At 42.1% G+C, this 15,483-nt stretch overlaps 1 protein-coding gene and 1 long non-coding RNA gene across 2 annotated transcripts in view; one reads left to right on the top strand and one right to left on the bottom strand.

The window, feature by feature from the left end:
• LOC134810677 (uncharacterized) overlaps positions 1–9,465 on the top strand; it is a 58,637-nt gene extending 49,172 nt beyond the window's left edge. The window contains exons 3-4 of the long non-coding RNA XR_010159273.1: positions 1,817–1,868; positions 9,379–9,465. This is a non-coding gene — a long non-coding RNA (uncharacterized LOC134810677). The remainder of the gene's footprint in view (positions 1–1,816; positions 1,869–9,378) is intronic.
• The window catches only part of CPA6 (carboxypeptidase A6), a 329,468-nt gene that overhangs the window by 188,556 nt on the left and 125,429 nt on the right, over positions 1–15,483 (bottom strand). The gene's annotated exons all lie outside the window — the stretch shown is intronic.

The following is a 15,483-nucleotide window of genomic DNA, read 5'->3' on the forward strand; positions in this document are numbered from 1 at the left end:
TTTAGTAGAGATGGGGTTTCACCATGTTGGCCAGGCTGCTCTTGATCTCCTGACCTCAGGTGATCCACATGCCTTGGCCTCCAAAACTGTTGGGATTACAGCTGTGAGCCACTGTGCCCAGTCAAATTTTTTTTTTTCCTTTTTCTTTTTTTGCTCTAGATGACCTAATAACTCTCTCTGAGCTCCTTGTCTGAAGTCCAGTTTCTACTCATGGTTGTGTCCTCACAATTCCATGTGTGATTCATCCAATGCCCAGCATAGAGTATTCCATTTAGATCTGTTTGTGGAATGAGTATGCTTGTTAAGTTCTCAGTCTGTGTTAGATTTTCTAAAATATAAACTACATTCATCCCTTGGTATTGAATGGGAATTAATTGGTTCTAGGGCCCCCATGGATACCAAAATTTGCAGATGCTCAAGTTCCTGATATAAAATGCCCTAGTATTTGCATATAAGCTACACACATTCTCCTGTATACCTTAAAACATCTCTAGATTACTTATAATGCCTAATACAATGTAAATGTTATATAGCTGTTATATTTTAAAAATTTGTATTTTTGTATTATTGTATTGCTTTTTTTTTTTTTTTGCATGTTTTCCATCCATGGTTGTTTGAATATGTGAATATGGAACCCATGGATGTGGGGACCTATTGATCTGTGATAGTCAGTGGATCCACAAGGCTTATGGCTAGAAGTCCCAGAGAAAGGGTCAGTTTTAGAGATACTGGTTCTATTAAAGTAACACCAGCTGTGGCAACAGATAGACCAGAATGTACATCGGCTCAAACTCAATAGTTTTCCCTCGTTTCTGAGGCAAATATTCCTTGCTGGTGAATGATTTTGCACCATGTGGTGATTTGAAGACCAGGCCTTGTTCAGTTTACAGATCCACTATACCCTAAGGCTTTGTCATAGTCATGCACAGCCAATGGATAGGAAGGAGGGTTACAAAGCCTTGGACCATAGGGGGCACTCATCACTTCTGCTTCCTCTCCACTGGCTGTCTGTTATACACAGGGTCACTCCTACCTGTAAAAAGGCTATGGAATATGGGTCCAGAAGAATTCAATTTTTGTCCTTGCGATAGTTTACTGAGAATGATGATTTCCAATTTCAAGGACAAAAAACCAAACACCGCATGTTCTTACTCATAGGTGGGAATTGAACAATGAGAACACATGGACACAGGAAGGGGAATATCACACTCCGGGGACTGTTTTGGGGTGGGGGGAGGGGGGAGGGATAGCATTAGGAGATATACCTAATGCTAAATGATGAGTTAATGGGTGCAGCACACCAACATGGCACATGTATACATATGTAACAAACCTGCACATTGTGCACATGTGCCCTAAAACATATACTCTAAAAAGTATAATAATAATAAAAAAATTAAATTAAAAAAAAGAATTCCATTTTTGATGACTAGTCACTATGCTCTTTTACTCACTATATATCTGCTTGAGGGGACCACCCAAAGTCTCTTCAGAAGCAGTTTTCTCCAATAGGTCCAGGTATGGCTCTTTATTCTCTAAGACATACAAACTAAAAAGCAGATTACCTGCCCCCTGCAGCCTCCCTTTTACCATTTATGGTGCTCAGCAGAGACAGGATATCCACAATAACATCTCCCTTTCGGAACAGGAGGAATGCAGAGGTATGCGATCACAGACTCAGGTCATGATGACACCTGTCTCCGCGGGCATGACGAAGACTCCCTGCTTTGGCGGTGGAGAAAGGTCCTTGGTTGGACCCAGCATCTGCTCTCTGATATCTCTGGAACTAACTGTCCCGTTCTCTGGTTTTCTCTAGGAGGTTCTCCTTTGCCCATTATTCTTCCTGGCCACATCTGAAGTGGATATTGGTGAGTATGCACTCCTTGGAGGCAAGCAACTTTTGCAGTCAACTTCTGGTTTGTTCAGGTTTGAGGTCCTGATAGTTGTATAATGCTCTATCTTGCAAAATTTTATTTTATTTTATATTTTGGTCAGGTCTGTGATATTGTGGGTCATGTCGCAGAAACTATATGGGCTTCTGGTTTATTTTCTCCTAGGAAGTTTCATTAAGTAACCACACTCTAAGTTCTTTCCTAGATGTAACTCTCAAATCTGTCTTCTTCTTCTTCCTCCTCTTCTTCTTCTTCTTCTTTCCTCCCCCTCCTCCTCCTCCCCCTCCTCCTCCCCCTCCTCCTCCTCTTCTTCTTCTTCTTCTCCTTTCTTCTTTCTTCTTCTTGTTATTATTTTGCTTCCTGGCCCCCATGCCTTTCCACCTCTCTTCAACTTAATGGAAGCTACTTTGAGGGCGTCTGAAAGAGTAGGCGGGGTGGAAAGGTAGAAAAGTAACTCCCTTAATCTAAGCTACTTTGCAAACCTGAGAAATCTTAACGGGTCTTCTTTGCTTGAAACCATCTTTAGTCTTTTTTTGTGTAAGTTTGGGATCTAGAATCAGCCTGATTTTCCTGTCCTTTCAGACCCCAGATTCCTTTTTATTTCTGCTTGTAAACCTGTCTATTTCTTCTTGACTTCAGCTATTTATTGTAATACCTTTCTACAAGTGAGAAGGACCAAGATACACTAACATCCCAGGTATTTCCAACTACTTTCCTTAGAGCTATAGGGTCGATAGACACTTGCCTTATCTTCCAAGTTCAACTGATAGTTTTATCAAATGTTTCGTCACTACATCACACTGGTATCTTTCTTTCCACATTGCGATATCTATGTTCCTTTGTCTACTGCCCAATTGCTAAGCTCAGGCTATACACTATTTTCATTTGTTAAGATAGCACTCTATTTCAATGTACCATTTTCTCTACTAGTTGTGGTGATGCTCAAAAACAATATAATGACTGAAATATAAGAGACATTTATTTCTTGGTCACATAACAGACAAAGGTGGTTATTTCTTGTGAGTGGGCAGCTTTCCTCTATGGAGTGATTTGAGGATCCAGAAATTTTCCATGTCTGGCTCTTTCATCTTCTTGGGTCCTGTTTTTACTGTTATCCAGGCTGCAGAAGAGGAAGGAAGGAATGGAGGAAGAACTTTCATTCTTTAAAGTTTCAGCTGAGAAAAAGCCCACATCACTTTTGTGTACATTCTGATACAGACAGGAGGCAGGAGAGTAGGGTCCCTGGCAAGGGCTGTACCCTCAGGCCTGGACCCACGGCCCTAAATGAGAACAGGCATTCCTGTTTTCATGCCGAAATGTGGCCTTTTGGCCCACCATGTCCCCCTATCCTGTGTCCATATAAAGCCCAAACCCCAGGCTCCATGAGCAGAAGAGCAGCAGAGCCACATGGCAGAGAATAAAAGAAGAGGAACATCTGAACATTGAGAGGAGTTCGACTGGGGAATGGTCATAGAGGAGATTGGCCACAGGGTGGCCAAACTCCAGGGGAAGATCATCTTCCCGCTCCGTTCACTTTCCAGCTCCCCATCCATCTTGCTGAGAGTCACCTCCATCACTCAATTCAATTCCTGCATTCACCATCCTTCAAGTCTGTGTGACCTGATTCTTCCTGGATGCTGGGCAAGGACCCAGGTACCAAGAGGGCGGGGTATAAAAAGCTGTCACCCTGACTCTCCACTGAGTTGGTTAACACTTAGCCATCCATGGATGGCAAATCTAAAGGAGAACTGTAATACCCCTAGATGCTGCCATGGGGCCGGAGCCCAACAGCGCTCACCCCAGCTCACCTGCATTCTCTCCTTCCTGTAAGGGGTTTGAGCGCATGGTGGCTGAGTAAATGAGCCACCCCCTTTGTGAGGGGTCCCATGAAGGGGCCAAGGCAATTCTCCCATCTCAGTTCCATTGGTCATGATCAGTTGTATGTCCACACTTAACTAATTGTAGGGAAGGTTGTGAAATACAGCACCCATGTGGAAGAGAAGACAGAATTTTGTTGAGTTACTTATAGTCTGCCATACAAAGACCATTTGAAGAGGCTCTGAAAGCCCAGAGTCCTCCCATCCCAATGGGCACGCCAGCTTGTACATCTGTCACTCTATGGTATCTGTTCACCCTAGACTCACATTGCACAATGTCCTTTGATTCTTCCCTTCTGTGAGGCTTGTAGTCTAAATGTTTGCAAGCATCACTTTGCATCTGTCCTTGAGATAACCTTATTTTCTGTGTTTCTGAACCTTCTACTGTTTTATTAAAGTTACCTGGAATCCTGATTACAACACCCTCAAATAACTACTCCCTTAATATCCATTGATGCCACCTTCCCACTTCATGGATCTCCTGTAGAGAACATTATTCAAGGATTTGATGATGAAAAAGAGGTTAAATATTACTGGTAGGAGAATTAACTTTTATGGCTCATGTTTCTTATATTCCTGACCTGAAACTGAATTCACTTATGGTTGTGTGATATAGACCTTATTTGTACAAGTTATTAAATAATAAATTATGCTAAGCAATATCCTATGTCCTGTGAAAGTCAACGTTGAATATATATCATTTTTCTTGACCAACCTTGTCCAAGTGGTCTCCTGATTCATAAGGGCTCTTATGTTCCTGAAAGAAATTAGGTAACCCTGAGAGATTTTGCTATTCCAGAAACAATGTTGTGTTTTATTTATAATCTATCAGTTGTTCTCCCCAGTATTTTCAAATACATATGATAAACAATTAGATCTGTGATATGTAGAGTCAGTCTTAGATTTGTTAAAATAGAAATACTGGCCGGGCACGGTGGCTCATGCCTGTAATCCCAGCACTTTGGGAGGCCAAGGCAGGTGGATCACTTGAGGTCAGGAGTTCGAGACCAACATGGTCAATATGGTGAAACCCCTTCTTTACTAAAAACACAAAACTTAGCTGGGCATGGTGGCTTGTGCCTGTAATCCCAGCTACTTGGGAGGCTGTGACAGGAGAATCACTTGAACCTGGGAGGTGGAGGTTGCAGTGAGCCAACATTGTGCCACTGCATTCCAGCCTGGGTGACAGAGCGAGACTCCGTCTCAACAAAACAAAACAAAACAAAACAAAAACCCCCCCAAAACCAAAAAACCAAAAAACCATAGTTAGGCCAGTCACAGTGGCTCAAACCTGTAATCCCAGTGCTTCAGGAGGCTGAGGCAGGAGGATTGCTTGAGCCCAGAAGTTCGAGACCAACCTGGGCAACATGGAAAGACTCTGACTCTACAAAAAAGTTTTTAGAAATTTATCTGGGCATAGTGGTATGCCCCTGTAGTTCCAGCTATTCAGAAGGATTGCTTGAGCCCAGCAGTCAGAGGCTGCAATGAACTGTGATTGCACTACTGCATTCCAGACTCCAGCTTGGGTGACAGGCCGAGACTCTCTCTTTGAGAAAAAAAAAAGAGAGAAAAAAAATACCATACTCATTGTTACCATTTCCTCCCAAGTCTCTCAGCACCTCCTCAATTATTCACATTATTCTACGACTTTTTAATGTTTGCTGTCAATTATCTAAATATACTAAGATGAAACATGCTTAGATTACTTAAACACATTATTAGTCAAGGCAGAAATAAGAAAGCTAAGCAGGTTGCTGGAGGTGACAGGAGAGATGACTGACTTCCCAGGGCCATGCCATTTTCAGATAACACTGTGAAGGGAACCATGTTTGTCTATGGCGAAGTTCCAGCTTCCCCATCCAGGCTCCCTTCCTCAGCACATGTACATGTCCAGTGTCCTTTCTCACTATCAGCTGGCCACCAAATAATCTCAACAAAAACCTTTTTTTTTTTAGCTTGATAAAGATTTCAGGTGAGACTTCTTGCTAAGTCATGTTAGAAAGGAACTCAAATTGGAAAAGTCTTCTGCAGAGTGGAAAAACAGAGTTGTTTAATTTTTTTCAATCTATAAATTGGGATAATGCCAACCTCTCTTTAAACTATGAGGATTACATTAAATAACATGTATTTGCCATTTAGCAGAGTATTTAGCACATGGTAGTATATAATTGTTATTATAAGTACCTTCTTTTTTTTTTTTTTTTTTTTTTTTGGTAGGTAGAAGGATTTTATATTATCCCTTAACACCTACCTTGGCCATGGCCTTTTCACTTCTTTTTTTTTTGAGATGGAGTATTGCTCTGTCACCTGGGTTAGAGTGCAGTGGTGCAATGCCGGCTCACTGCAACCTCCACCTCCCAGGTTCAAGTGATTCTCCTGCCTCAGCTTCCTCGTAGCTGGGATTACAAGCACACACCACCATGCCCGGCTAATTTTTTGTATTTTTAGTAGAGACAGGGTTTTGCCATGTTGGCCAGGCTGGTCTCAAACACTTGACCTCAGGTGATCTGCCTGCCTCAGCCTCCCAAAGTGCTGGGATTATAGGTGTGAGGGATTACACCACGCCCATCCTCGCCTTTTCACTTCTCTATATTCCACTTTAGATGGTATGGTTAGTGACAACGAGAACCTTATTTTATCTTGTTAATTACCCAGAACATTACTTTATCTTGTTAATCACCATATCTCTGGACCAGCAAAGGTGTTATTCCAGGTACCAATAGATTGCCTCTCAATTCCAGATCTACCCTCTTTTTGTCTTGCCTTGTGAAACTCAAGCTAGACTCCATAAATATTTCTCCTTTGATAGCTGGTCAATGTTAGGCTTTGTCAAGAGAGGGCTTTTCAAGACACTGGGAAGGAAGGAAATTCTTTTCCTAGTTCTCATATGCTTTTATCTTTCCTATGACATGGAAACTGGTGCCATGTGGGAGGCCCAGTGACACTTACTCTCTGGCAAGTTTTGCTCATACCAAAGCAAGAGGCCAGCCCTAGCCTGCTGGCGGCACAGCAAATTTCTCACTTTGTGGTGCATGGATTCCAAGAAGGCCTGAATCTCACCCTTCTGATAGAGGGGAAGATGCTCCATCAAGTTCTTATTCCCTTCCTTGGACAATCTTCCTAATGCCAAAGAGTAGTAGTTCTCTGCATTTATATTTTCTATCTTATGTCTTTTAGTAATTAGTTGTCATTTACTAGCTAATATTACATCAAAAATTTTCTGTTCAAATTATTGGTGTGTCTGTTTCCTGACTGGACCTTGACTGATCTTGGTTGCACAATACAAATTCATGGACAAAATGAATGGACTGTTTAAGTATGGCCCTGGATATGGTGGCTGAAGTTTTAGGGCAGAGAGGGATATGGAAGAAGGGAAGGAGGAAAGAAAAGTATATCCTGCCGTTCCATTGTTTATCTTCCCACCTGTTCTCTCCTTGTCTGAAAGCCCAAAGGTTGCTTCTTCCATATATTCTCAAAAGGCTATGTATCTATATTATCAAAAGCCTCAGCGTGGCCCCGTAACACAGAGGCATCTTCTGACTGTGCTCCCAATATCACCTCTCTAAGGGAGTCAACAAGCCTTGTGATGCAACTCCCAAAGATCACAATCTCTGTACTGGGTCAATGTCTTTTCCCTTATGCTTCATGCTCTCTGTACCTTCTCCTTTCTTCTTTCTCAATATGATGCTGATTCTTAGCCCAGATCATAGTCCATATTCAAAATGTAACTGGAATTTGAGAGAGCAGAAGAAACACTGATGATCAGATAGCCTCAAAGCAAATCCAATTATCAGCAAAACATCTAAGAGATGTATTTGTGAGACCATAGGAATTTTAATCATTCCACATTTATACAACTAGGAAAACAAAATGGTAGAAAACAGGAAACTTCTTTAATCAAGCAAAGTCTTTGTGGTTATGGCTGATGAATATGCAAAAGCTTCTCTGAATTTTTTTAGGGCACAAAGTATTGTCACATATGCATCCCTAATAGCTGTTTTTAGGTTATTAGAAAGGAATGGGTTCGCTAATCAAGTAAGCCAGAGGCTTAAAGAGATACAGACATTTTTGATTATACAAAAACCACAAATTGACTCCAAGGCAGAACACCTGAGCTCTGACTTTCAAATTCACATGTTTCTGATAATCAGCATTGCTGTATTCATTGAGTTAGTCAACACCCAAAGGCAAAAATCTTAAGGTTAGGTGAGGCTCTAATGGAAGATTGCAGATCTCAAAGATAGTTCTCTAAGAAGTTTATCATCAAGCTATTACAGAAATCCCACTTCCTCCATAAAACTTCCTTAGTAATTGAGGAAATGGATAATTTCCCCTACCTCATACCCTTGCCTATTTCATGATACCTGCTTGCTCCATCATTTTACAACAGTTTTTATTTACACCTACCATTTTATCATGATTGAAAATAAATTATGCATATGTTCCTGATGAGAATCCAAGTTAGTGTTGTTTGTATTATAATTATAGGCAAATAGATGGATGAATGAACTACATATGCTCATTCACTCAAGCAATATTTGTTGACTGCCTACTATTGCCAGGCACTAGGGAAACAAAGATGAGTCAGACATCAGTCCTATCCAAAGAAGAATGGTAAGTCATCCTTCTCTCAGGGAGTTCTCAATCTGGTAAGGGAGACACAGTATGTGGACAAATTGCTACAGTGTATGTAGAGATATATATGTACATGCCAGCTGCAGATTAGTACAAATGTGGAAATGATTGACTCTGTGGTTCCCTACTTTACAGATCAGGAACTAGAAGCACTGAGAAATCAGGTAACTTGCTGACACTCACACAACTAGTGATATGGACAGGAGACCGGGAAATCCTGGGTAGAAGAGGGCAGTTCCTGGGCAAAGGCCCCACCCTCAAGCCTGTATACCCATGGCCCTAAATGAGACCAGGCATTCCTGTTTTTGTGCCCCAAAAGTTGCCTTTTGGCCTGCTATGCCCCCTATCCTGCACCCATATAAACCCTGAACACCAGGCTTCAGAAATAGACCAGCAGACAGATGGCAGAATGATGCGGCAGAGAGAGAGAGAGACGAGGAGGAACATCTGAACTCTGAGAGGAGTTCGGCTGGTGGGTGGTCGGAGAGGAGTCGGGCCTATTCCAGCTCCCTATCCATCCCAGGATAGGAATAGCCACCTCCACCACTCAATAAAACCTTGCATTCATCCTTCAAGCCCGTGTGTGACCCGATTTTTCTGGGATCTGGGCAAGAGCTCGAGACACAGAAAGCTGTCACTGGCCCTCTGCCCTTGCGAAAAGGCAGAGGGACCACTGAGCTGTGGATGGCAAAGCTGAAAGAGCTTTGTAACTCCTAGACACTACCACGGGCTGGAGCCCAGAGCACTCACTCCAGCCTCTGCACTTGCCTGTCTGCATGCTCCCCATCCCACATGGGGTTTGAGCAGTGGGGTGACTGAACAGGTGAGACACACCACTGTCACACGTCCTGCAAGGGGGATCAGGGAACTCTCCCTTTCATCAGTACATGGAAGAGTCTGGATATGAACCCAAGAAGTATTGTCACCAGGATGGCCCCTACTGACGGTGGGAAAACTTTAACTGTTTTTTTAAGTCTGTTTATAGGCACAGCTGTTTAAAGAAACCAGATGGTCTGGATGCCACAAGTAGCCCCCTTGAGACCCGCTGCTGAATAACTGAGGAAGTTCAGACCCACATGAAACTGGTGCAGACCAGAGCAGGTGACCTCCAGTTACCTTTAAGTCATTAACATATCATTATAATACTAGAAATCTCTCCCCTAAGAGAAAATTGCCCCCATTTGTCTACAGGCAGTGCGTGTAGAAACATGTTCCTGTACTATGCCTGTGTTTGCAACTCTATCCAGTACCTGCCTACATACTTCCCCAGGCTTGCGCCCAACTCTCTAAAACTCCCATGCCTCCAGGAAGATGGTGCCTTTGGAACATGAGATCCCCTTCTCCATTCTTTGGCCACTGAATAAAAACCTGGTTGACTTCCCAATTGGATGTTCTTTCTTTGCAGCCAATGTGAAGTAGGCAAAGAACACAATTGACCAGTGACATTATATCTCCAGGGGTCTTACTTTTAAGCACCATGCTAACTGCTTTCCATATTCGCCCTGTGCAAGACCTCACATGGTTGAATATTTAATAATTAAATTTGAATGGTGTTAGTGAATTCTTTTAGGTTATCGATACTCATTTATAGGGTTGTGCCCTGATACCAGTGATCAGGACAATGGTGCACTTCTCTAAAAAGGGTTGTGGGGTCCAGGTTCCACACTTCTCAGCAACATTGACCTCTAAAACCAAGCAAGGCAGGGGAAATCTCTGCAGATTTATACAGCTAGAAAAATGAAATGGTTGAAAATAGGAAACTTTAATTAAAAGAATCTCCAACTAAACTTTTGTCTTTGGAGCTGTGGGTCTAAGAAATGGCACCAAAGTGTGGTTTATACACTTGATAGAAAACCTCTCAGTCACCAAGAAGTGCCATCCTTGCCTCTTGAAAAAGGAACTTTGTCTATTCCTGTATCTTTGATCACATGTTAACGTCCTTTAAAAGTGGAAATGGTTAGATTCACATTTAACAAAGCACAAATCATTCCCTCCAATATTTGTAATTTTCAGGTGAAATTGCAAGGATGAATAAAAAAGGTGACCTACATAAAAAAAAGGAAATAAAAACCAGAGGGGTGGGTCAAAAAAGTAAAGGTCTTTTTTAAGCCTTTGCTGGGCTGTGTTCCTGAAGGTAGTGGCCTGTGCACATAAGCCTTTCAGTACCAGCTGAAGAGTCACTAGTCCTTTCTCTTCCATCAGTGCCTCCCTATCCACCATATGCAATTCAGAGAATTAATGACATTTCAAATCTGTAAGAAAGCCTACTGGGGATGGGTGAGTGGAGGAAGCACAAAGGGATATAGATGTTAGGGTCTAACAGTCTATAGAATTCAGTGAGGGTCAAATAACTCAAGGAGAATCCAGTATTTTAGCCTAGGTTTCAAAGATAAGTGCTGTTCACTAGGTGGTCAAAGAAGAGGAGAGCATTCCAGACAAGAACAGCTTGAGCTAAGGCGCTTAGGTGGGAAATTACAACTGGTTCAGTATGGTTCGCGTGATGGGCACTAAGCCAAGGAGTGTGACAGATGCTGAGAAGTGTTAGGCAGGGAGGTGCAATTTTGACTGGCCCTATGGGTCACACCAAAGAGTTTGAAGTCTATACCCTAGGCCAGTGGCTTACTCCCTTGGCTACATCCATAATCCCCTAGGGAGCTTAAAGAAATTTTAACCACCAAGCCTCACCTGAGCAACTGAGTCAGAATCTCTAGCAGTGGGGTTAGATGTCAGTCTTTTATAAAAAGCTTCCTATGTGTATCCTGGGTTGGGAATTACTGCTGTTGACTATGGTGAACACTTAAAAGGTTTTAAGTAGAGATGTGACTTGGTTAGTTTTTCATTTCAGAAAGATCACTCTGACTACAGTATGGAGAACATATAGGAACCATGTGTGAGGGCTGCAGAAAAGACACTGGGGAGGCTGGTGCAGTTCAGGCTAAAGATGATTAGGGCCAGAACTATAGAAGTGGCCTTAAGACTGCAGAGGAGAAGTTAGGTAACTGTCATCCTCCATCTGGGATTTGGTGGCAAATTGAATGTGTGTGTGTGTGTGTGTGTGTGTTGTGGGGGTCGTGGGGAATAGAAGATGTGGTGGATTACAAAAATGACCACAGACTCTCTTGTACATACCTTACCATTCTCTCACTAAGCATGAGAGTCTGTTTTTCCACTTCTTGAATCTGAGCTGTGACTTTCTTTGGCTAGGATAATGTGGCAGAAGTGACATTTACCGAGTACTCTAAGCTTGGGTTCAAGGAATTTTGTAAGTTTGTTCTCTCTCACTCTTAGAACCCTGTGACTCCCAAGTAAATAAGCCTATCCTAGACAACGAGAGACCCATGGTCCAGTTGTCTGTCATCCCAGCCTACAGCCTGCCAACCACTAGACATGCAAAGGAGGCAATGACAGGTGATGGCAGGTACATGAAAGAGCCCAGTGGAGATTACTTTCTATAAAAGACTGTGCTAGACCCAACCTTCAGCTGTCCTCAGGAATGGCCAATACTACATCCGGCAAGAGCAATTCCTTTTAATGTTTAACAGTTAGTCTCAAAACAGATTGTTTAAATGTCAAAACTTAGAAATTCTTATACTAGAAAAGAAACGCGATCAGCTTAAAATACTACCGCATAAGCTGAAGGTCATGTCAATTCAGTTGAGTAAATTAAATAAAGGATCACTGGGGTAGATCATCATCATCATAACATGGTAGAGGGTTTTTTCCTTTTGAAAGAATGTTTCTAATGTATTTGTTTCTTAAACATACTGTATTGTTTCTCTTAATATGTATTTGTTATTGAGTTTATTAATTATCAATATACACATGGAGATAAATGCAAGCCATGCTTGAAAATTATATTCCTGAAATTTAACCCGTGACTGCAGTTGGACATCTGCCTGGATAATAAGCAGCTTTTTCTCTCTTTCAAAATTCATGCTACAGAAGGCAAAAGTCAGTGTTCTTTCATTACTTTACAAAGCCTTTAACAAAAAAGTAGAAATGTAACTTCCTACCCCAAACATACTGACAGGCCAAATTCTTGGTCTCTTCCTCACTTTTACCTTTTATGAAGTATCATTCATAATGCTCCTGTGTATCTTCAGCCAGCATACCAAGCCACTGGGTATTTAAAGTATTAGATTTTTATTGCTAAATTACCACAAGGTTAGCAGCTCAATTTCATTATTTTGTTGTTTCTGTAGGTCAGAAGTCTGGGCATGTTGTGGATTCTCTGCTCAGGGTGTCACTGGGCTGAAACTAAGGTGTCAGTTGGGCTGTAGTTTCATTTGGGCTTATCTTCTCACTGCTGGTAAAATTTATTTCCCTGTGGCTGTAGGACTGAGGCCCCCATTTTCCTTTTAGTAGGCTTTAGATAGTTCTCAGCAGCTAGAGGCCACCCACAATTTCTTGCCATGGGGCAGTTCACAGCATGGCTGTTTGTTTTTGCAGGCTAGCAGGAGTGAGTAGTCTGAGTGCCTCTTCTGCAACCAGCTGGAGGAAACACCGATTTTAAAGGGCTCACTTGATTAGATCAGACCCACCTTGGCAATCTCCCTATTTTGAGGTTAACTAATTGGGACCCTAATTACATCTGCAATCCTTTTACAATGGTGCCCAGATTAGCATTTCAGGAGAGAAGATGTGTGTGCACCAGGGCCAAGAGTCTTGGGGGCCATCCTAGAATTCTGCCTATCATAGCCATGATTAAGGGATCCTACAATCACACGATCAGATTCTAATTAAGTTGGGAACAAATATCTTCCACAGCATGAATTCCACCACCCATTTCCTCCTCATAAGTTTTCCAATTGATTAAACTGTCCACTTGGATGTTTGAGTTTACAAACTCCCACAGTCACAGGTGTTCTAGAGCTCTTGTAGGTCCTGGTGTATGACTTGGTAGTGCACCAAGGAGGATTAGAGAAGACAGCAGTCAACTACAGCACAGTACTGGGGTGTGAGGGAGGGAGGCCACACCAGGGACAGCAGCAGCACATTTCATGTACAAAGCAAGGGAAGAGAGATGAAGCCTTCCTCCTAGCAAGTATAGTTTTCCCCATGTGATTTTATGACTTTTGACATGTCATTTAATGACACCTGACAAACCAATATTTATGAGGTTGTGTTTCAGTTTGAAAAAAATGACAAACTTTTGGACAAATAGGACAGTTTCCTATCCTACAGCTCTCTGATGAGGAAATTGGAAACAGAAATACCATTAATTGTTCTTTCTACAAGAGTGTGTCAATTGTATAATGGAAACTTTGTGATCCTACATAAAACCATTTCTATTACTTCAGAGTACAAAGAATTTGCAAAGAGACGTAGGCAGAATGTGGTGTTGGGACTTTAATTTACTTACCTGCAGACTGTTCCCATTCCATCATAACTTTATTTAAATCATGGTTATGCTCTTAATTAACAATTTAATTGGTTGGTGCTTTCTCAATCCAGTTCTCTAGGGGCATGGTTTTCTGTTTAACTTGTTTTAATTCTTCCGCAAAACCATACAATTTAATTAGGAAAGTAACCAGCTTTGTAACAGCAGTTCTATGTCTAATTAACTATGCTTTGACAGTCTCTTCTCAGATTCCGTTCAACATGCACATGCATTTTGCATTTGTTCATGTTTCAGAGAAGACATTGTGAATTTATAGCCTATGCATGTAGTCCAATTACTTTCCACTTTCCCTAAGATGCTTGGTTACAACTAGTGAAATCAGGAAAATTAACAATGATTCATATATGAATCTGAGAGCCAAAGGCCAAGATGTAGGTTGTTAGTTCACTGTGTGTGTGGGTTTTCTCCTCCTGCAGAATAGATTACCACAAACTTAGCAGCTTAAAACAATACCTGTTTATCATCTCACAGTTCTGCAGGTCAGAAGTCCCGACATGGCTGGCTAGATTCTCTCTTCAGGTATCAATGGGCTAAAATCAAGCTGTTAAAACAGCCCTTATGAGAATTACAAGTCAGGCTTTAGGCAGAATTATAGTTGGGCATTGACCGGGGTGTGCTGGTGTACTTCTACCCAAGTTCCTGCAGCTGCTAACTAACTGAGATCCACATTGTGGGGAGCACGGACCACCTGCTCCCCACATTGTTCCTATAGATGGAATCTCTGGCACTAGACCTTTCTGCCCAAGAGTTGCTTAAAGTGTTTTTCAGATCTTGAATTCCAGCAGAATAGCTGACATCAACCAGTCTGAAGACCTCCACCAAGAAACCAACTCAGCAAAGAAGTGTAGGAAATGCAGTTTTTTCAACTTCCTGTCCCATGACTTCATTCCTCACTTCTCAATCAATCTGTGATCCCAATTCCTGTTCAGCCCATCACCTGTTCAGACCCTAACCCAACCTCCTTGGGGAGGCAGATTTGAGGTTTCCTCCCATCTCCTTGTTTGGCTGCCCTACAATTATCAAACCATTTATCTGCTGCAACTCTTGTTGTTTCAGTATATTGGTCTGTTACTGCACAATGGGCAATCAAACCTAGTGGTCCTATAACAGTGTCCGCTGGGCTGCCTCCTCCAGGCTTATGTGGCAGAATCCACTTCCTTGTGTTTGGAGGACTGATGTCTCAATTTCCTTGCTGCCTATCAGCTGAAATCCATTCTCACTTCCTAGGGGCCATTGGAATTCCTTAGCTCGTGACTCTCATGGATAGTTCACAACTTAGCAGTTTGTGAACTGCTATCTTGAGACCAGCAGAAGCACTTCTCTGACCTCTTCTGTAAACAGCTAGAGGAAACTTTTTGCTTTTAAAGTGCTCATCTGATTAGGTCAGGTCTGCCCTATGTCATTTCCCTTCTGCCATATAATGTAGCATCATCAAAGGAATGGCTGTCCCATCATATTCACAGGCCCCTCCTCATCCTCAGGGGAGTGATTATTCAGGGCATGTACACCAGAGGGGATAGAAATCTTGGGGCTATCTTAGAATTCTGTCTATCACAGTGTGATTTAGGGAAGGAAGGCAACTAAAGGTCTTCTGGCAAACCCTCCTTCTTCCCTTCTAGAGGCAATGCACAGGGAATGCAAAGAAGCTGTTAGCAATGCCCATAATTCTGTCCCATTA

The sequence above is a fragment of the Pan troglodytes genome, chromosome 7, assembly GCF_028858775.2.
Source record: "Pan troglodytes isolate AG18354 chromosome 7, NHGRI_mPanTro3-v2.0_pri, whole genome shotgun sequence".
Lineage (NCBI taxonomy): Eukaryota > Metazoa > Chordata > Mammalia > Primates > Hominidae > Pan > Pan troglodytes.